The following is a 21,867-nucleotide window of genomic DNA, read 5'->3' as shown; positions in this document are numbered from 1 at the left end:
AGGCAGCCTGAGATGAGGGCCCTCCACAGCTCCTGTCTATGATGGGAATCCACCAGGCCACGAGTCTGGGCTAAAAATAGCCCTCATAATTAAAAACAGAACTCAAGGCACGAGCAGAGGTATCACAGGCAGATGTGTCTCCTTGTAAATACAGTATTTAAACACCTCATAGGCATTCAGCAGATCACCAAGAAAGAATGAGCTGGGAGAAGGTCAGTCTTCCTCATCTTAGTCCTGCAGGGAAGCAGAATGGGCTTGATTTGTTCCACAGATGTCAGATCTTTAATGGAACTTTCATTTAGTAGTATTTATCAAAAACTGGTTTGCAAGAGAAAGGCTGGAGGGCTCTGCTAAGATATCTGCAGCAAAAAATGTCTTTGTGCCCTCTTTGCTCTGAGTTTTTCTTGGAGCTGTTCCTTGGGGGAGCTCTCTGGGAGGGGGGAGATGAGGTTTGAGGCTGATCACACCCAGACCAAGAGCAGGGACTGAGGGTGGTCACACATGTGGATGGTCCCACATCAGCAGGGGCCAGTGTCATTATTTGTAGCTTTGGGGTGAAGCAGCTCCTCGTGGTCTCAGCCCCACCCAGGCTGTGCCAAACCAGAACTCACTTTTCCTGAACGTTTCCCTGAGGCTGAAATTCCAGCTGCAGCACAAAGCCCTTCCCCCAAGGCTTTTGGGGACACAAATCACCTTTTTCTCCTCTTGACCTCTTGCCTTTGAGGAACCTGAGCTGCCTGGATCTCTGCCAGTGCTGTTCTCACCCCTGGGCACACAGACATCCCAGAATTTGCCCTTGTGTGCAGTTGGCAATTCCAGCTCCACTGTCACTGTCGGGGCAGTGCCAAGGACCAGCTCCAGCCCAGGCTGACAGTTTTGCCCCTACACACCTGGACTTTGCTTTGCTCCACATTGGACTCTCTGTAAATTCACCTTAACAAATGACAAATGTGCTCTATTTAGTGGCTTCTCCCCATCCCAGCATTGCCTGAGCCCGGGCTGGTGGCAGCAAAAGCCTTTTTAGCCATGACCCCAAGAGCAAGAGAAGCATTTTGATGTTCTCCCATAAGACTGAGGTATTCTGAGCATTCTGAGGTTCATCTGTGAGCTCACCTGGGGCAGGACAATCTGCTAAAAAGCCAAGGGTTTGGGTTCCTTTGAACAAAATCACTGCAGTGTCAAGGTCACTCCTTTAATTAGGGACGAGGGAAAAGTGAAGACTCCACATCCAAAAGGTTCATCCTTCTCACTCCCTGCCTGGAGCTCTGCAGCCATGAAACCACCTTGTTCAGCCTGGCACACAGTGCTTAGATCCCAGCACAAACGAGCCTGGAAGTGATGAACATGGACTCGGGAGAAATCCAGGAGCAGAGAGACTTCTAGTAAATATTCTAGATTCTAGTAAACCCTGAACCTCAGGAATTGGTTCCATATCCATGTCCTGTCCTTGGTGTCCTGGTGGATGCACTGGATCAATGGTATTCCCAGGCTGTAGCTGTTTCATTCCTTGCAGGAACAGCTGGATGCAGAGCTGGGTGCAGTGGATGAAAGCAGGAAAAGATGCTTTGCTTCCCAGCTCACCCCATTACTGCTGCTCTCATTTTGGGGGTCCCAGCTCTCCTACCACTCATTAACCACTCCCTCTGAGTGAATTTAGGACTGATTTAAAGGCAGTGAGAAGGGGGAGATTGCTGAAGTTGAAGCATGAAGAACACAGCAGAGGTGCTGGTCCTGGCCCACTGTGCCCATGGTTACACATCTTCATCAAAGTGACACCTCTGGCTGCTGGTGGAGGGAACAGCCATTATCTGCTGTCTGCTGCTAATGAACTTCTCTGCAGGGAGCAGAGTCCTTTGGTGGGCATGGCTGGAGCTGCTCAGTCCAATTAAAAACGCTCAATTAGTGTCTCACACCACCCTCTCCTGCAGAACTGTCAGAAAACAGCCCGAACCTTCCTGTCCTTGCCCTGGCTGAGCTGCCCCCCCTGCACAGGCTGGGGGACACACTCCTCACATGCCACGAATCCCAGGGGAATCAGAGCCAGGGCTGGCTCAGCTGGGAGCAGGGAAGCAGCTTCCCAAAGCCCTCGGGAGGAATCAGCAGGTCGGAGGACACCGCAGCACATCTTGTAATCGGCACCGCCCGGAGATGCTCCGGCCTCGGGGGATTTGTCCTTCCCTCACTGTTTTGTTCCCCTCTGAAAAGAAGAATTGATATTCTGTCATTTCTCCCGGAGGTTTTCGCAGCCTGACACGGGCTGGGAAGGCTCAGGGAAGAAGTGACAGGGAAGAAGGAAATGAAGGGGTTGGTTTTTCGTGGCTGGGCTGAGCTCCGTCCTTGCTTGAGTCTGGGTGAATGTCCATGTGGGATGCAGGGATGGGGATGGGGGTGGGGATGGACAGGGTGGGCCTCAGCTGCCCAAATGTGGTATCTAATGATGTCCAGCACACCCTGATTGCACACAGGACCTACCAATGCTGGAGGCCAGAGTGGGTCTGGAATGGCCCCTGGCTGACACCCCACCCCAAAGTCAGGGCTCCTGGCTGACTGAGGAGCACCAAAACCTGCCCAGGATGCTGCAGGAGAAGGAAATCTCCACCAGACTCACAGGAAGAATTGCTGCTTTCCCTCAAATCTGATCCATGAAGAAATGTAACTACCAGAGCACCCCCAAAAAGAAAAGCCTGCAGGGAGGGTGGTGGCACAGCCCCAGGAGGGGGACAGGGGGAAGAGAAGGAGAAGGAGGAAAGGAATTCTCATGGATTCTGTTGGCCTGCTGCTGCCAACTCTGAGAATTAAAAAACCTGCAAAAAACCAGACCTAGAAAGGCAAATAAATTAATAATATAGAGAGACTCAGAGGGAGTGGGGACTCTGATGCCCAGGGAACACACATCCATAACCCAGATACACAAGGAAGAGTGAACAAAGAGCTCAGAGTCCTTGAGAAATGTGTTTTCTCTATAAAACCAGGCATGGAAGTCAGCTACTGCTGTTTCACTCTCTATATAACCCAAAATAAAATGTCTCCTTAAATAAAAATCAACCATAAAAGTGTGTGTGCTCCTGTGTGTCCTGAGAGGCAGAACAAGACCATTATCCACACCAGGATGGGGAGAAGAAGGCACTGAATTTCCCTGCAGAGTTCATTCATCATATCAAATGAATTTGCTTTCTCTGGACAAGGGTCCATTTTGGATGTGCATTCACTGGCTCTTCTGACAGGGGAATTTTAACAGCCCAAAAGCTGCTGCCACTGCCTTTCCCCAGCAGGCAGGATCCCCATGGCTCAGGTTTGAGAGCTTCCAGCCTGAAGCTGAGGGCAGATTTTGTCAGATGAGAAGCCAATTTGTTGAACCTGAAATGCTTAATTTAGGATCACAGAATCCCCAAATGGTTTGGGTTGGAAGGGATCTTAAAGCTCATGCAGTTCCACCCCCTGCCATGGGCAGGGACACCTTCCACCAGCCCAGGGTGCTCCAAGCCCCATCCAACCTGGCCTTGGACACTTCCAGGGATCCAGGGGCAGCCACAGCTTCTCTGCCCAACCTGTGCCAGGGCCTCCCCACCCTCCCAGCCAACAATTCCTTCCCAATATCCCATCTATCCCTGCCCTCTGGCAGTTTGAAGCCATTCCCTGTGTCCTGTCCCTCCATCCCTGTGTCTCAAGTCCCTCTCCAGCTCTCCTGGAGCCCCTTTAGGCCCTGCAAGGGGCTCTGGGATCTCCCTGGAGCCTTCTCCAGGCTGGACAATCCCAATTCCCCCAGCCTTGAGTTCTATTCCATTGGAAGGAAGTCATTTCCTAGTGAGTGAGGTGCTAATTAGGAGGGTTTTCCCAACCAGTTGAGGGCATTAATGAAGGGATGTCTCCTGTCTCAGTGGGTCACTCTCCATTCAGGAGGGTCACAGCAAGGAAAGTTTTCTGTGTCTGGAGAAATCCAGTGGCTGAACAGTCCATCATAAGCCCCCAGGGACACCAGAAGACATATTTTCCAGGAAAAGGCCCGTGTCCCCTCAGGTTTTTTCCTGCAGTTCTGATACTGCCATACCAAAACTCTGCAAATCCATGGAAACCTTTGCAACTGGTGGAATTCCCAAGCACGAGTGCAGCTGCATCCTCAGGATTTATGAAGCTCTGGACACAGGAGCTGGACACAGACCTTGAGCTGGTGGAGTAAAGTCAGGGAGGTTTGGGCTCCTGGTATTTGGGATGCAGCCAGAGCAAGCCCTGGCTCAGGCAGGAGAAGGGATCAACCCTCAGTTTCCTGCTGGAAACCTCCAGATGCAGCTGGAGTTACATCCCCTCTCCTCTGATGTCTGAAGTCAAGACTTTTTCAGCTTAAAAGAGGTGAAAGGAATATTTCCTTGGGTGTCTATTCTCAGGTACCATTCCCCTGAGAGCTGAAAAAAGAAGGTACCACTGCACCAGCAGAGCCAATCCCTTTATTTCTCCCCTCTTGGCTCCAGGAGTAAAACACGGTGGGTGCTACAAGGAAGGAGTTTCCTCCTCCACTGATTCCCCCCTCTCTGTCCCAGGTACACAATCCCACACCCACATGCACACTCAGCTCTTTTCCCCCTCTCTCATCCCTGATCCATGATTGATTCATTCCTAATTCAGGCTGTTTCTGGGAAGGGTTCAGTGCAGGGCTTTGGCAGCTTTAGCAGAGATGGGAATTTATTCAGGCAATGCAACATTCCCCCCCTGCCCCAGGGCCCTCAGCACAGTTTATGTCTTTAGGCAGATGGGGCTGAGGAAGCCCAGAAGGGGGGGTTGCTCCTCCTGAGGGAACTTACCTGGCTCAGCACCACAGAGTCACAGAATCCCAGAATCCCTGAGGTTGGAAAAGACCTCCAGGGTCACCGAGTCCAACCTGGGACTGATCCCCACCAGAGCACTGAGTGCCACAGCCAGCCCTTCCTTGGGCACCTCCAGGGTGGGGACTCCAAACCTCCCTGGGCAGCCCATCCCAATGTTTAACAACCCTTTCCAGGAAGAAATTCCTCCTGCTGTCCAACCTGACCCTCTCATCCTGTCATTCCAGATCTCACTGTACCTCCAGGGAAGTGTTGCACAAGCACATGGAGAACCTGCTGCCCACCCCCTGGGGGGACAGCTGAGCTCCTGATAACGATGGAACAGCCTCCAACCAGCTCCAGAGGTGCAGGAATGGGGGGTTTGGGGGTGCAGTGGAACACCAGCACTGCAGAGAATCGTGGAATCATTTAGGTTGGAAAAGACCTGTGAGATCATTGAGTCCAACGTGGGTCTGTGCACCCTGTGGGGACCTTCAGACACCAATGGCATGGACCTTTCTGCACCCAGGGACATCAGTGCCTCCAAATGTGCTGCTGGATCCCACTGCTGTGGTGCTGCCATCCCCAGGGCTGGAGGGAGACAAGGAATAACACCCATGGGATGTCAACAGATCCCACCCTCCTCTTTCCCCAGGGGACAGGATTCCCTTGTCTTTCTTTGCTCCTGCCAAGGGGTGGCAACAGGCAATTCTGGACTGGCCTCAGCAAGCCAGAAACCCTGAACTCTCCTCTCCACCAGTCCTTGACACGTGTGGTGTCTCCTCTGGGTGAGCAAAGTCCCTGGGCTGGAAGGGGGAAAGGGAGAGGTGCTGCAAGAGAGGCAAAAAAGGATCCTTGGAAAGCACAGCTGCCATTGATTTTAGAGAGCAAGAGCAAAGCTGCCACTTGCAAAGGGCAGAGGATCTCCAGGGAGAACTGGAGAACATCCCTGGTAGAGGGGGAGTTTGGGAGGAGCACGGAAGGAGAAGATTGTTTAAGGATGGAAAGTTCAATCAGCACAGGCTAAAACAACCTCCCATAAACAACTGCAGGTGATCCAGACATGGTCAAGCCAAACACAAGACTGAGAAGACCCCAAGTCATCTCCCTTTCCCCTGGGCAGTGACCAAACCACCATCAGGTGGGGAGATAACATGAGCAAACATTCATTTCTTTTCCATTTGGCCTCTGGAGCCTGGAGGAGGTTTGCAGGTCGCCTTTGCACAATCCAGAGGGGGCAGAAATTCAATACAGAAATAAAAAAAAACCACAAAAGCAAGAAGTCCTCTCCCATCACATGGCTCCAGCAGGCAGGGATGGATAAAACTAACAAGCTTCCAGGGATGCAGGGATGGATAAAACTAACAAGCTTCCAGGGATGCAGGGATGGATAAAACTAACGAGCTTCCAGGGATGCAGGGACATGGAGAGGGGGGAACAGGGAGCACTGGAGGTTTTGGGGGATGCCTCCACTGCCTGCTCTCTGCTCAACTGCTGCTCTTTACAGCCAGCTGGGGCTGTTTCTGCTTTCTGTCAGGGATATTCTCAAAGCTGATAAATCCTGTCTGTGTTGCTGCAATTCCTGGAGCAGCAGCACCTCAGACCCTCCCTGCAGGCGGGCAGGGGGTGACCCCTCCTCGGGCACGTGGGTGCTGAGTGAGGACACTGTGATCCTGCCTCTGGCCCTGTTTCCCTGCTCTCCATCAGCCCAGAGCTGTCTCAGAGGAGAGGGCTCCACCACTGACCCCTCACTCTGCAGCCTCGTGCTGGGAGAGTGACCCCAGTTGTCCCAGCAACGCCTGTGACGTGCCAGGCGGCCTCGGGAGCCCGATAATCAATTCTCCATCCCCTCACAAAAACAGCTCTGCCATTGTGGGCTCTACTCAGCAATTACACTCCTGTGCTGACCTTTAAATCACATCTGCTTTCCCTGGAGAGCTCTGAGCAGAGAGGTCACAGCCACACCATGTGCATGAGCCGAGGTTCCTGACATTTGGGGAGGAAGCACAGAGGCAGCTTCAATCTCCTCGTAGCTCCGAGGTGCTGTTGAAATAATAGGACATGAAATAACATCCTCTCCAGGCCCAGATGCAGCTGCTTGGTAATGGAAGGATGGAAAAGAGCTTGTTCCAAGGGACAGCCCAAGACCTTAAGTGAAAGGCTTGTTAAGTCCAATCTTAACTAGGTTGTCCCCTTGGGCAGAGCCTGCAGACAGCGGGGACGTGGCATGGGTGCAGGATGCTGCAGCTGGTGGAACAGGGCCAAAATGTGACCCCAGCACCAGAGGAGACAATCCAGGAGAGCCCTGGCCTCTGGCAAGGTCAGGACAGGGCAGATCTGTCCTCAGAAAGCTCCACTCAAGGTGACTCCAGGCAAAGCACTGCATCTATTTTGGGTGGGTTTGGGGACAGTCAGAGCCCATGGCTGGGGCTCAGAAAGACCAGCACAGCCCCTCTGCACAGCCCAGCACCTCCAAAGGGTCACTCAGCCCATCCAAAGGGAAGCAGGAGCCCAAACTTCCTTGGGAGAGCTAATTCCTCAGCTTAGCTGCTGAGCTGCTCTCACACACTCACATCTCAGGTGATAAAAGCTCTGCAGAGGGACCCCCCTCCCCAGGCAACATCCCAGCTGCAGATGTGGCTGCCTGTGGAGAATCCTGGGATTCCCAGCATCAGGGAAATCACAGGAATGAACTGTGTCTGAAGTGAGCACTAAGTCAAAACCACCTCGGGGACACGGTGTCATAAAGCAAAGCAAAGCTTTGAGGTGGAGCCAGCAGAGATCTTGGGCTCTCTGCTTTAACAAAAGGTGTTTTTTCTGCCTGGAATCCTGAATTTCTTCCTTTCCTACTCGAATTCACCACGCTGAAATCCCTAAAGCATTCACAGGGAAGGAACTAACCAAACACAAACGCAGATTAGGGAAAGCAAAGAGGATTTATTGGCTTTGAGCAGCCCGGTGTCCTCTGGGTGTGTTCTCATGGCTTGTGGCTGGAGGTCATCGGAGAGAAACAGCTTTGGCTGCTCCTTCCAGCACATGAAATCTGGCTGTGGACTCGCTTTGGGATCAGGGGAGGTCTGCTCTAGACCAGCAAGCCCCTGGAGGTGTGATTGCCCTGAGGGAATTGCTGGGATGGATCCCTGGGATGGATCCCTGCACCCGCCCACGCTGCCCTTCCCCAGGGGGATTGGTTTGGTGTGCCAGCGCCTTAAGCATCTGTGTAGACATCTAAGAGAATATAAGGGCATACATATTTGTGTTCTGAACTGAAAGGATATAAAAAATTACTGCCCTGGGTTGCTTTTTACTGCTCTGAGTTATGGGAAATCACAAGCTCTGCAGAACAAGGCGTGTGCGTTTTCCTGATGTGTTTTGGTGCAGAATCAAGGAGATTAATTAAACCCCTGCTGAAGGTGATCAAAACCACTCTGCCTTGTTTCTTGCACTGACCTCCCCATCCTCCATAACCTTTGGCTCAGAAAGCCTTTGAGCTGCCCAGGGAGGGAGATATCCATGTTTTTCTAGCCCTGGCTGCACGTACAGGCTGCCCTGAGCTTCCTCTGCGAGCCCTTATCAGAGGGGGCATCGAGAGGGTTGGTACATGAAGCTTATTACAGTTCTGACTGGGTGTGAATTATTATCCTGGTTTGTGTTTCAGTGGAAAACTGAGGGCAGTTACAGCACCTGGACAAACCAGAGGGCTGGGCAGTCACCATCTGGGTGAAGTTTAACAAAGCCAAGTGTGGGATTCTGCACCCAGGATGGGGCAAAGCTGGATGTAGGGACAGACTGGGGAGTGAGAGGCTGGAGAGCAGCCCCAGGGAAAGGGATCTGGGGGTCCTGGTTGATGGCAACTTGAATATGGCCCAGCAGTGCCCTGGCAGCCAAAGGACCACCATGTCCTGGGGGCAAAAGCAGGCAAAGCATCCCCAGCTGGGCAAGGGAGGGGATTGTCCTGCTCTGCTCGGACCTGGGGGGGCCTCACCTCGAGTCCTGGGGGCAGTTTTGGGGGCCACAATATAAAAAAGATCTCAAGCTGTTGGAGAGTGTCCAAAGGAGGGATGTGAAGATGGGGAAGGGTCTGAAGGGGCCACCTGAGGAGCAGCTGAGGGCACTTGGTGTGTTCAGCTGGAGAGGAGCAGACTGAGGTCAAACTTCATTGGGATCTTCAACATCCTCCTGAGGGGCAGCTCCAGCTCTGGGTGAGCAGGGACAGGACCAGGGAAGGGCTGGAGCTGTGCCAGGGCAGGCTCAGGTTGGATCTCAGGGAAAGGTTCTTCCCCCAGAGGGTGGTTGGCACTGCCCAGGCTCCCCAGGGCAGTGGGCACAGCCCCAGAGGTCCAGGAGGGTTTGGAGGAGTGGGATTGTTGGGATATCTGGGCAGGGCCAGGAGTTGGATGGATGATCCCTGTGTCTCCCTTCCAGCTCAGGATATTCCATGATTCTATTATGCTGTTCATTCCATCCTATTCATTCCACTCTATTAATCCCATTTGGGGGGTGGTGACTTCCAGGTGAGGTCTCATCCCTGAACAGCTCCAGTTTGGAGCTCCTCCAGGACTCCCACCCTTTGCAGCAGGTTTTGCATTCCCTGCCAGTAACCAGTCAAGCAAATTGTTTATCACATCCTTTAGGCAGGTACATCCTAGGTAGAACAGTGTAAATAATTGACTTTTTTTGCTTCACTGGTGATTTCAAACAAACAAGCAGGCAAACAAAAAATTGCTTCAGGTCAACTCGAAATTCAAATCCTGGTGATTTTTTTTGCTCAATCACAGAGTTGGCAAAAAACCAACTTTGGGTCAAGTGGAACACTTTATTTGCCCTAATATGAAATATTTTGATGCTTTCTTTAGTCACCATGTAACTATAACTTTAAGGAGGTTTCTACCCAAAAAGTGGTTTATTTGTTACTATTTTTTTTTCCCCCTGATGTTTTGTTTGTGTCATGGGCAATTCTGCAAGGCTGAAATGCAGCCAGGGAGCAGTTTGCTGCTTCTTTTTGACACCAGAAGAACTGAGACAAAGAGATTTGGCAAAATCCTTGGCCAGGTGAAGCTGTAGCTGTGTAAGAACCTTTTCACTCATGTTCTCAAACCACCTTTTACCCAGGAGACTCAGGGTAGTGTTGCAGTGTCTGGGAGCAAAGCAGGGGAGCCCCACCCTGGGCAGAAAGCCAGGCCAGGAGCTATTTGTGGATAAACCAGGACAGAAGTAATGGGAAGCCTCATTTTCCTCTTGCAGGAAAAGCCTTAGAGTGCAATACTGAGATTTTGTGCCGCTTCAGCTTCGCCAAAAGGACTCCTGAAGGACCTGGATTGGATGATTTACCTCAGCCACGCTGTAAAAGGGAAGATAACACCCAGACCCTCCTGATCCTCCTGGTCCCTGTAACCTCTGTAACTCAGTTTTTGGGGTAGAAAGTGTGTCTCATGTGGAGCTCGTGCTGATCTTTCCACTCATTCCCCAAATTATGATGCTAAGATGACACACCTGGGCCTGTTGAAGGTCATGCAAAGAGCCACAGGTGGGTTTAACCAAACCCAAGAGACCTGCCTGCTTTAGGAATAACATTTCCAGTGCTCTCTGAGTGCTGTTCCATCAGCCTTTGTTTCTAAGCTCTGGATAAGGATCTTCCCCAGGGGGGACAAACAGCAGAGATTAGAAGGGACAGAAAATTCAGATGTAAGAGAGCAGCTGACAGCTGAAAATGAACTAAAGCCTCGTTCTTTTCGTGGTTCCTTCATTGAAAATGAATTAAACCCTAGTTCTTTTCCTGGTTGCTCCGTTGCAGCCCCAGCCCTGTGAGCCTGAAATGAGAAGATCCTGTCAAAGCACTCGCAGAGATCTCACCCAGCAGCTCCCTGAGCAGCCCAGTCACCACCCAGCCAAGTCCCTTTGGAACTCTGGGAGGCAGCAGCCCCACTGCTTGCATTTCAGATTGAATGTTTAACCAGAGTCCTGATTGCACAGTGAGGAGCTGAGAGCTCCCTGTTCCCTCCTGAGCTGGCTCTGGGTGAGGTGGGTGCTGCTCACACCCCCTGCAACCCGGAGCTGGGCTGGTTTGCACACCACAGTTACAGGTCCAGCCCTGTGCAAGGGGCTCTTTGCCTTCTCCTGCTCCTGTTTCTGCTCCAGCAGCTCGTGTTCCTGGACATTTGTGTCGTGGCTGAGTGGTGAGGGGGGAAAAAGTGCTGCTCCTGGGGCTCCTCCTGCTTTAAAACAGGCCCTGTGTTTGTAGGAAGAGGCTGTTCTGCACTTGGGGTCAAACTGCTCAGCCCCTGTGAGAGTTTGGCACTCAGGGATCCCAACCCAGCTCTGTGAGTGCTTTTTGTTACTTCTCCCACTGTCTGACTCTTCCTCTGTCCCACAAGGGGATTTCTGCTCCTCCCAGGCAAGCTCCAGCAAGATTACAAAGAATAAACCCTCTCATTTATCCTTTCCAGACACAGCTTGGCACTGATATCCCATGGGAAGCGTTTTTGCCTTTGTACACCTCGAGACAAAACTCAAACACCTTCGGATTTCACTCGGCTGAAAATGTGTATTTTGTTTCCTTTGTGAGAATAACTCTCTGGATTAAATCCATCTCCATTCTATAGCACTGAAGAACAACAAAGTCACCCTGCAGAGAGCATTTTTAATCCTAGAAACCCCAGAGCCATCACTCACCAATTTGCAGCTCGGTCTAAAAGCAGGTTGGGGACTGAGTCAGGGCTCCACGGGGGGATGTGGATGAGCAGAAAGGATTCCTGAGCCAGGGGAGAAGCAGCAACCAGGGGACACCAGTGGGATGAGACTTCAGCCCTCACAGCCAGCACAGCACCTTTTGGAAGGAATTATTGACCCATCTGCCACGTTTCAGGTTTGGCTCTTATGCCCCAAGTCCATGAAATCACATTTGTGCAACGATTTTCGAGAGAAAAACCCGGGTTTTCCTGGTTTTAATGTCATGTTTTGCCTTTCAAGCCTGAGCAGCCTTTGCTGCAGTCAAAGGGAAAGAGCTGCCAGGGGAAGGAATAAAACACTGATTTCTGCAGGCACAGAGTTCCTGAGGTGCTGAGGTGACTCCTGCTCCTGGACACACGACAGCTCTGGGAATGTAACACAAGAGTGATCCCAAAACCTGAGGAAAGGTTCAGAGCTGGCTGGATTGGGGAGCCTTGGATGGGTTCTGGGGGGACTTTGCTTTATTTCATTGATAATTCTGTCCTTCAAAGCTGCTCCTTTTTTGGGCATGATCATAAAACCATGGAGTCATGGAATGGTCTGGGTTGAAAGGGACCTTGAAGATCATCAAATTCCACCTGGGACACCTTCTACCAGCCCAGGTTGCTCCAAGCCCATGGCAGGGGGTGGCACTGGATGGGCTTTAATATCCCTTCCCACTCCAGTCATTCCATGATTCCAGGGCTTTGTGATCATGCACAAACCACAGCCCCTGTGGGACATTGGCCCTCACTTGGGGGTGCCCCCCCCAGAGCCCAAGACAAGGAATTCAGAGCCAAGATTTCAGGAAAAAACTCTGTCTGTGCGTAGCCAATAATCTCATTTTTTAATAAGCACATCAAGGAAGAAAACAAACACTTTCATCATCAGCATCATAATAATAATAATTTTGCAGTCAGAGTGTCAGCCTGTGTCTAATGGTCTGTGCCCCTTAAACTGAGATGAACTGGGGGCCTGTGATTTAAGCAGGGTTTAATCTTTGCTCTGTAGCTGCAGAACTGTCAGAGAGCAGCTTGGAGGAGCACAGGACCAGCCTGTGGGGTTGCTCAGGGCTGAAAATGGATGAAAAGTTGTTGTGGACTTTGTGGAACTGAAAAAAAAATCCCTGTGTTCTCAGCCTGCCTGGCAGGAAACGTGATGGAAGGGTTTCCTTGCAGGAGGAGGGTGTTTTATCAGCAGAAGTGTTGCTTCCAACACAATTAGTGTCATTTTTAATAAGCATAGGTGATGGCATTTTTACAGCTGATTGGAGGCCAGTCATGGACTAAGATCTCACTGTAAAAGTTAATATGCAAGGGCCAAGCCAAAGACAAGCTGGGCTGCAGGGAAGATGAAGGCCTGCAGTTAATCCCTGCTCAAATCAAGCCATTACTCAGGGCTAAGGACCAAGAAATGGCTCTGGGGGCTTGGGGTTCTTGAATTTCCCAAGTCCTCAGACCAGAGGAGACACCCCAGGGTGATCTCCCTGATCCATGCACTGGACTGGAGCTGGGATTGCTGTGGGACATCCCCTCCCTGCACATCTGACCTGCTTTGGGAAACATCAGGAAGGAAATAGGATGCAAGAATAGCTGGATGGATTTATTTTTTTATCCTGTGGGGCTTGATTTGGGGCTCAAACCATACCCACCCTCAGCAGGTGTGCTGAGCAACCTGCAAGAATTAGGATTTAAACTGACAGGGAGGAAGTTTAGGTGGGATATTGGGAAGAAATCCTTCCCTGGGAGGGTGGGGAGGGGCTGGAAAACCAGGGGAAATCTAAGCTGGCTGTAAAAACCCTGGAGAGATAATGCTTGGATTGGGATCTCTGGGTCCAGCACAACCTGAGGCCAGGTTGGATGGGGCTTGGAGCAACCTGGGCTGGTGGAAGGTGTCCCTGCCCATGGCAGGGGGTGGCACTGGGTGATCTTCAAGGTGCCTCCCAACCCAAACCATTCAGGGGTTCTATGGAAAGCCTGAGGTACCAAAGGCAGCATCCCTGGGGCAGCAGGTGACCTCCAACTGAGTCAGCAAAGGACATTTATCCTGAACATCAGGCTTTGGGGCAGTTAAACTCCTCACCTGGTTAATTAAAACCCTCCCCATATCCAGCTTGGGGTGGTTAATTAAAACCCTCCCCATGTCCAGCTTGGGGTGGGGCTGCTCTGAAACACTGACATTTGCATTTCCCTCTCACCAAACAGGTCCCTAAAAGAGAAATGTCCCCTTTGCAAAGCCATCCCTTCCTCCAGGAATAGGAAATGGGATGATTTGGCTGCTGGGAGGTGGCTTCTCGAGAAGCTTTGTTTCCAGACATCCCAAAGCTCAATACGCTGAGGTTCTATAAAACAATAATTCCTGGCCAGAAAACAATTAGCTGGAAATTTCCCAGCTCTCCAGTAAGTAAAGGACATGCTAAAAGTGGAGCAGGTCACTGACAACTTGCTGAATTTACATGGCCTGACATGTCCAAACATCCCCACGATCCCAGGAAAGAGGGATTTATTTGAAGGGGAGGGAAACATCCTGTGCCAAGAACCAAGGAACCCCTGGGTAATGCAGGGTGTGTTTTACAGCTTCTGGACAGCTAAGAGGAACAGAAAACAATGTCACTCTTCTTCCCTGCTCACCCACTTCTCCCATATGGTGCTTTCCCTCCTCCACGTTTCCTTGGCACCATCTGTCCTGGCCGTGCCTTCCCAGAGAACACCCCCCCTGTCCTCCTTTGCCTGGCACGGCCTTACCATCCTCTGCCACCAGGTTTCCTCTGGCAATCAGTCCTTCCCTGGGATCTGCTCTGCTTTTGCCCCTTCTCTGCTGGGCTGGAGCTGGGATTGCTGTGGGACATCCCCTCCCTGCACATCTGAGCTGCTTTGGGAAACATCAGGAGGGAAATGGGATGCAAGAATAGCTGGATGGATTTATTTTTGTATCCTGTGGGGCTTGGTTTGGGGCTCAAACCATACCCACCCTCAACAGGTGTGCTGAGCAACCTGCAAGAATTAGGATTTTAAACTGACAGGGAGGAAGTTCAGGTGGGATATTGGGAAGAAATCCTTCCCTGGGAGGGTGGGGAGGGGCTGGAATGGATTTTCCAGAGAAGCTGTGGCTGCCCCTGGATCCCTGGAAGTGTCCAAGGCCAGGTTGGAGCAACCTGGGCTGGTGGAAGGTGTCCCTGCCCGTGGCAGGGAGTGGAACTGGGTGAGATTTAAATGTTCCTCCCAATCCAAACCATTCCGTGGGAAGGAGGAAGGTTAAAAATGCTCCTTTACAAGAGGAGGGAAATGTTGCTGCCCCAAATCCCCCCTGGGCAGGTCCTGCCAGGGTCAAGCTCCCATTCCTGTGCTCACCCAGCACAGCTCCCTTGGAATTGGCTCCTCAGCACCTCAGGAACGGAATTTCCACAGTTTCCTGGGAGAAAATGAATTTATGGAAGCACAGTTCACCGACAAGCAATCCTCCCTGGGCTCGGTGTCGTCGCTCCCTCCCTCAGATTATTGCATTATCCCTGGATGGAGCCCCTGGAATCAGCTTTCCTCCCCCTCCTCCCAGGGTGCAGACTTTGCATACTTATTAAAAAATTAGTATTGTAATTTAGTCATAACTGAAGGTGTCCCTGAAGCACCAGCCTCCATTTCTCTGTTGGTTGTTTTATTTTTTTTTTTTTCAATTACTCACCACTCACTGTGGTTTCTCGAGCTGCCAAACACCAGGTTAGTGGAGCCTCAGTGATATTGCAAACAGGATTTCCACAGGGAGCTCCTGGAGGTTAATTCCAGTGATTTCTGCTGCCCTGGCTTGATACCACGTGAGGCTGAAGGAGCAGGGATTGCCTGGGTGGTTTGGTTTTGAGCAGAGATGAAGTTCCTGCCACCCATCAGAGCCCCAGCATCACTTCTTCTCTAACCACCTTTAAACCTCCTCTCCTCCAAAAATAAACAGCTGAGGCTGTCATTGTGTCTGCTGTCATTTGGAAATAATATACAATATAATAGGATGCCAATATATTCCTGCTTAAAGAAAAGAGTCAGTAATTACTACGACTCTGAGTTTTTTAGGGCTGAAAATATGTCACATTTCAGAGCTGTTACCCATTGGAACCCTCAGCAATGTTGGAAAGGCCCTGAGGGGAACCCAGTCTGTTGTGCACACACTATTCAAATGTATTTTTGTAAGAGCAGATTGTGGTTTTGTTTATTTTGAGCTTTTTCTCCCTGCATATGCTTGACTATTTTGGGTTGGTTGATGAGATGCTGCAGCCTCTAGACTTTGGCTACTAAATGTACATGTTCCATGGAGTCATGGAATGGTTCAGGTTGGAAAAGCCCCCCAAGATCAGAGTCCAACTGCCAAGGCCACCACTGCCCCCTGTCCCCAGGTGCCACATCCACGGGGCTTTTAAATCCCTCCAGGGGTGGGGACTCCACCCCTGCCCTGGGCAGCTCTGCCAGGGCTGGACAACCCTTTCCAGGAAGAAATTTTCCTAAAATCCAATTTAAACCTCCTTTGGTGCAACTTGGAGCCGTTCCCTCTCCTCCTGTCCCTTGTTCCCTGGGAGCAGAGCCCAACCCCCCCCCGGCTCCCCCCTCCTGTCAGGGGGTTGCAGAGCCAGAAGGTCCCCCCTGAGCCTCCTTTTCTCCAGGCTGAGCCCCCCCAGCTCCCTCAGCTGCTCCTGCTGCTCCAGACCACCTCAGGAGACCATTTTCCAGGATCATTTCTGATTTATTAGGAGAAGGAGTCACATTTTTCAGCGTTGGACCCACCCAGGGACTGAGAGCACCTCCTGGTCTGATTCCTTCTGTTATTTCAGGCCTGAGCAGAACAGAGGTTTAACCTGGGAAGTGCATCAGCCACAAACACTGCTCAGTGTTTTATAACACATTTCAAACCTTTAGTGGAAGACCAAAAGGCAGAGATACAAAATCCCACCATACAAAGGAGATGAGTTCATAGAATCCCAGGATGGTTTGGGTTGGAAGGGACATTAAAGCCCACCCAGTGCCACCCCCTGCCATGGCCAGGGACACCTTCCACCAGCCCAGGTTGCTCCAAGCCCCGTCCAACCTGGCCTTGGACACTTCCAGGGGTCCAGGGGCAGCCACAGCTTCTCTGGGAAATGCATTCCAGCCCCTACCCACCCTCATAGGGAAGGATTTCTTCCTAATATCCCACCTATCCCTGCCCTCTGGCAGTGGGAAGCCATTCCCTGTGTCCTATCCCTCCATCCCTTGTCCCCAGTCCCTCTCCAGCTCTCCTGGAGCCCCTTTAGGCCCTGCAAGGGGCTCTCAGCTCTCCCTGGATCCTTCCCTTCTCCAGGCTGGACAATCCCAATTCCCCCAGCCTTGGGTTCTATTGCATTTGAGGGAAGTCATTTCCTAGTGAAGGAGGTGCTAATTAGGAGGGTTTTCCCACCCAGTTGAGGGCATTAATGAAGGGATGTCTCCTCTCTCAGTGGGTCACTCTCCATTCAGGAGCCACATTCTGTGGCTGGAGAAATCCCGTGGCTGAACAGTCCATCCTGAGCCCTCGGGGACACCATCAGGGATATTTCCTAGGAAAAGGTTTGGAAATCTCCCCCATCGGGGTCACTGAGGAGCAGTGGTGGGGCAGGTCAGGATGGGAAGGTTTGGAAAACCTGGGCAGCACTTGGGATTTGTGTCCTTGGCTCAGGACACGAGTCCTTGTGGAAGGAACTGCTCTGCTCCCGAGGCTCCTCCTCTCCGGAGTCATTTGGGAATCTCGGGAATCTCTGTCCCCTGCAAGCAGCTTTTCACTGCAGAGGAGCCTAATTCTGGGCTGGATTAGCGGGATGGAGGATAACCCCATGGAAGGAAAGGCAATGAAATGAAACCACTCAGGGACTAAACTGGTGATAAAAAGGTGGTCAGGCTCCAGGGAATCTCTGGAAGTGATATTCCCCATAAGAAAAAGGATTGTTTTATAGCAGGATGGAAGACAATCAAATGAAGGAAGAAAACAAGTTTAAAACCAAACCCAGGATGTTCCTTTTCTCCAGGACTTCGCCAAAGAAAATTCTAATTAAATCCTAATTAAATCACTGTTGTGGCTGTGGCTGAAGCCAAACCCAAACTCTCTTTGTTTGCTGCTATCTCTGCAATGATTAATGCTATAAAAGCCTTTGCTCCCACAACACTTGAAAGGGCTCTTTTGGAAGCCGAGAAGTGATTTAAAGCAAACAACAAAACCTGCCAAGCTCGGCCCGTCCCCGGCACACGACAATGATCGTTCCCACCCCATAACAAAGCGCTTGTCTGGGGATGATCAACACGAGGAGCTGCTGGAACGGCTCTAATTACCACTTTCAAAAATGATATATTATTTTTAATGAGGATGCACTTCTCTCCTCGCTGGGAAAGGTCGGGGAGGCACTTTGATGTTCCGGCTGCTCCAGCCCAGGGAAGCTGGTGCTGCCTTAAAATAAAAAAATAAATAAAATGCCAAACCAGCCTCCTCAGAAATGGCTTCAGAGAGATTCGTGGGGGCTGAAAAAGAGCCTTCCCAGAGTCATTCCTGAAGGTTTCTCAGATGTTGCTGTCATTGAGTTTCACGGAGAGGAATTATTAAATCAACTTTTTTTTTTTTTTAATTTAAAAGCAAATTCGGATTTGGAGACTAATCCTCCTTTCCTTGGTCCTGCAGTGCAGGAGGTGTCAGGCAGCCCTGGCACAGCCCTGGCACAGCTTCTGCTCTGGGAGAGGGGCTCAAACCCTTCCCTGAGAGTTTTGCAGCTCTTATTACAAACCTGGGGACTTTTAGCTGCAGATCTGTGGCTCCCCCAGGTTTTAATCTCACGTTCAGGGTGAGTTTTAAAAGGTCTGTTCAGTCATTTCTTTGAATGAAGCGTTATTTCCTTTTTTCCCCAGGGAAATATTAATTTGAAAGGGAAACATCCCCAAAAAGGTTCCTGCTTTTCTCTGTTTCTCTTCATTTTTATGACATATTTTTCCACCACAGATGAAAATTCACGGCCAAGAAGCATCTTCCCACCTGTCTGGTAAAATGATCATGGAATCATGGAATGGTTTGGGATGGAAAGGACATTAAATCCCATCCTCTGGACTCTCCCCAGCAGCTCCACATCCTTCTGGACAACATGAAGGGTCTTCTCAAGAGCTTGAAGTGATTCCCTCATGACAGTGATCCCATTCCTGACTTTTTTCCCCTCCCAAAAAATACCCAAATAAGGAATCAGAGCTCTGCCTTGCAGCTCCGAGTTCCCCAGGGATGGGATTATGAGAAATAAAAATACAATTTTCTACAGGCCTAGGGTGAAGTTGTGAGATATCCAAGTTCAAAATACTGCACTTGAGGATCAGGGTCTTTTTCAGCTGGATCAGGGAAATGCAAGACTTCTTAAAAATCTTTTGGTGCCATTTTTGTACAAAAGGGGTTCTTCTCTCTGTTTGGGCTAAAAACAAAGGAAGATCCATCATCTGTGACAGGGGACACCTTGCAGCCCATCAGAATAAAAGGAAAGCCCCTTTTTAGAGAAAAGAAACCTTTTTAGGTAAAAATGAATATATTAAACTTATCTGGAAAAGGGTGGGATTTTGTAAAACTATAAAATGAAGGAGATGTGAAGCCAAAGGGTCTTTTCTCCCCAAAAACTCGGTGGGGGAAAGACCCTTTGGCCGAATAAATTCTACTTTGTTTCTTTGTTCTTTCTGAGTTTGTGCCATCTTTCTACAATTAAAAGAGGGATTTTTTTTTCCCCCAGGATCTACTCCCATGGACATAGGTCACAAAAATGAAAAGCAAGGACCTGTTTGTGGATGTTTTCCCTGGCTTTGGGTGGGCTCTGGGACACAGGGCTTGGCTGAATCCCGTGTCTGCTGGAGGAACACCTGCCACTGAGGCAGGAACAGCAGCAAAAGCACCTCACATTAAAGCTTGGAAGGGGAAAGGGATTTGCTGCCTAGAAAGGATTAATTTTATGAGTCATCAAAATCTCAATTGAGATGCAGGGAGAAGGATGGAGGAGAGAACATTGCAGGGAACGAGATTAGGGAGCGAGGGAATCCATCACCAACTCCCTCAAAGGTAGGGAGCACGTTCTTAATTCTTATTTAATGACCCCATTCCTCGTGTCAATAGCTCAGCTCAAGATTAAGCAGAGGCCTCGTCCATCTGCATCCTGAAAAAGGAGCTGGGAATGCTCTTTGGGGGGGAGTCACAGAGGCAGAAATCAACAATCCCTCCTTTCCTTTCACCCGCAGCCATTTCCCAAAAAGAAATCGTGTCCTACTTTTTTTGGCAAACTCGGCAGGTAACTAATCACTTCATCTGCTAAACAATCCAGCCAGACTTCTGGGAACGGGGAAAACCTTCTGCAGCACAAGTTTTTTCTTCCTCTAAAGCCCGAAAAGCCTCAGCAAGGCGGAAAAAAAACCCCACCACCGTGTCACACCCGGGGCTTGAATCACAATAAGTGCTCCCATTTTTCAAGTCAAGTGCCCTTGGAAGTGTTAAATTTCCTGAGGAATGAAGCTCGGGGTCTCCCAGCATGAACTTCAGAACTGCTTGATTTAAGCCTTGATTTAAGCCTTGATTTAAGCCTTGATTTAAGCAGGTTCCTTGGGAGAGACACTCCATCACCGTGCCCTGAGCTCGGCTCTCCCCGTGCCTGCACTGGAGTCTCCCGGGCTGTTTGTGCCCGTGTTTTCCCACTTCCCTCCTCCCTGTGCCCATCCCACTTGGCTCAGAGCCCTCCACGACCAAATTTGACCCTCAGCCTGTCTGTAAGGTCAGGGATGTGGAAGGAAACCCGAGTGAGAACATTTATTCTGCACCTCAAGGTCCTTCCCGTGCCACCTTCTGAAGCCTTGATGCCAATTCTCAGCTGACACCACACCAAGAAAGGCCCCTGGAATAACCCAGCACGTGGAAGCAGAAGAGATTTGTGGACACATCTCCAAATCCCACCCAAGGTGGACAAACACAGGTGTAAAGTTTTGCCAGGTGATAAAACCTAAAGTTTAGAGGCAGAAAAGACCTAAAGGACAGGTCTGCCCACCCCTAATGGTAACAAATTCTACTTCCCCACTGTTTTTAAGCCCTCAGGCTCCTGTGCATCCTCCTGGGAGATGCTTCCACACTCTGGGAATGTTTTCCTGCTGGATGGAGCTCTCCCAGCTCAGTGCAGCCCCGGGATCCCACCTGGCACTTTACAGCCTGATTATTCCAAGTCCAGAACAGGCTGAAATCCCTCAAAAGCTCTTTTTTTTCCCCCTGAAAAAAATTGAGTGATCTGTTGTGTGACTTTCACACCCCCTGGACTCCCATCCTTCCAGGCACCAGCAGGTTGGATGCAGTTATTCCCTGGAATGTGAGTTTGTGTGGCTGATTTTGGGGTGGAGGTGCCACCCCAGCAGTGTTTGTGATAAACCCAGAACTAGGAAATCCTGGGGCTGGGGAAGGAACACTGAGTGTTTTTACATGTTTCAAACTGTATTGGGTGGAAATGCCTTTGGAAAAAAGCATCACTCAGTTGTAAGTGTTGGGGTTTTTTTAGGAGGGGAGGCAAAGCACTTTGATGATGGGAAACATTCTGACAATTCCATAATGGGATGTTTCACTGTCTCATTTTGGAGCACTCTCATTTTCCCCATCCCATTTCACAAATAGACACCAGGAAAAGAATGGGATTAACAGGAAAATTTTAGATTTTATATAAATGGACAGTTCAGACCAACCTGTTAAGAAACAATCTTCCAAATGGGTATTTCCTTAAAATCACCTTTGTTTTCCAATTTCTCCCAATTCACTTTGATGATGGGAAACATTCTGACAATTCCATAATGGGATGTTTCACTGTCTCATTTTGGAACACTCTCATTTTCCCCATCCAATTTTCCAATAGTAAGAGAATGGGATTAACAGGAAATATTGGAAATATTGGTGGCAGCAGGAAAATTTTAGATTTTATATAAGCGGACAGTTCAGATCAACCTGCTAAGGAACAATCTTCCAAACAGGTATTTCATTAAAATCACCTTTGTTTTCCAATTTCCCTAAATTAGGATATGTTTCCTGGTGGGTTTTCTGCAGGTTTTTGCATTTAATGGAACTGTCTTGGCCTTGTGCTGCTCCGAGGGCTTCCAAACACTCCATCCCCCCCTTTCCCGACTGTTGACATTCCAATCTCTCATCCCACAGGTCCATCCTGAGCTCTTTGGCTCTCTGAGTCTCCCCAGGACTCATCAGCCTCTTCATTTGGCACCAGCCCCTGGCAGTGCCCTCTCCCAGCAGAGCTGGTGCTCAGCAGCTGGAAATCAGCTGCAATTTTCTTTAATCTTGGCTGGGCAGAGGACACTGAGAATGAACATTTCCACTGATTGCTGGG

General features: G+C 50.2%; 1 protein-coding gene and 1 long non-coding RNA gene across 2 annotated transcripts in view; both read right to left on the bottom strand.

Moving 5' to 3' along the window:
* The window catches only part of LOC135402934 (acid-sensing ion channel 2), a 375,830-nt gene that overhangs the window by 100,897 nt on the left and 253,066 nt on the right, over positions 1 to 21,867 (bottom strand). The window lies entirely within an intron of this gene.
* On the bottom strand, positions 1,179 to 7,284 carry LOC135402955 (uncharacterized). The gene is made up of 3 exons (XR_010425267.1): positions 6,705 to 7,284; positions 2,014 to 2,197; positions 1,179 to 1,329 (listed from the first exon to the last, which is right to left on the bottom strand). It is a non-coding gene; the product is annotated as an uncharacterized LOC135402955 (long non-coding RNA).

The sequence above is a fragment of the Pseudopipra pipra genome, chromosome 26, assembly GCF_036250125.1.
Source record: "Pseudopipra pipra isolate bDixPip1 chromosome 26, bDixPip1.hap1, whole genome shotgun sequence".
Lineage (NCBI taxonomy): Eukaryota > Metazoa > Chordata > Aves > Passeriformes > Pipridae > Pseudopipra > Pseudopipra pipra.
Note: the sequence above shows the minus strand (reverse complement) of the source record. Positions and strands in the feature narration are given on the sequence as shown.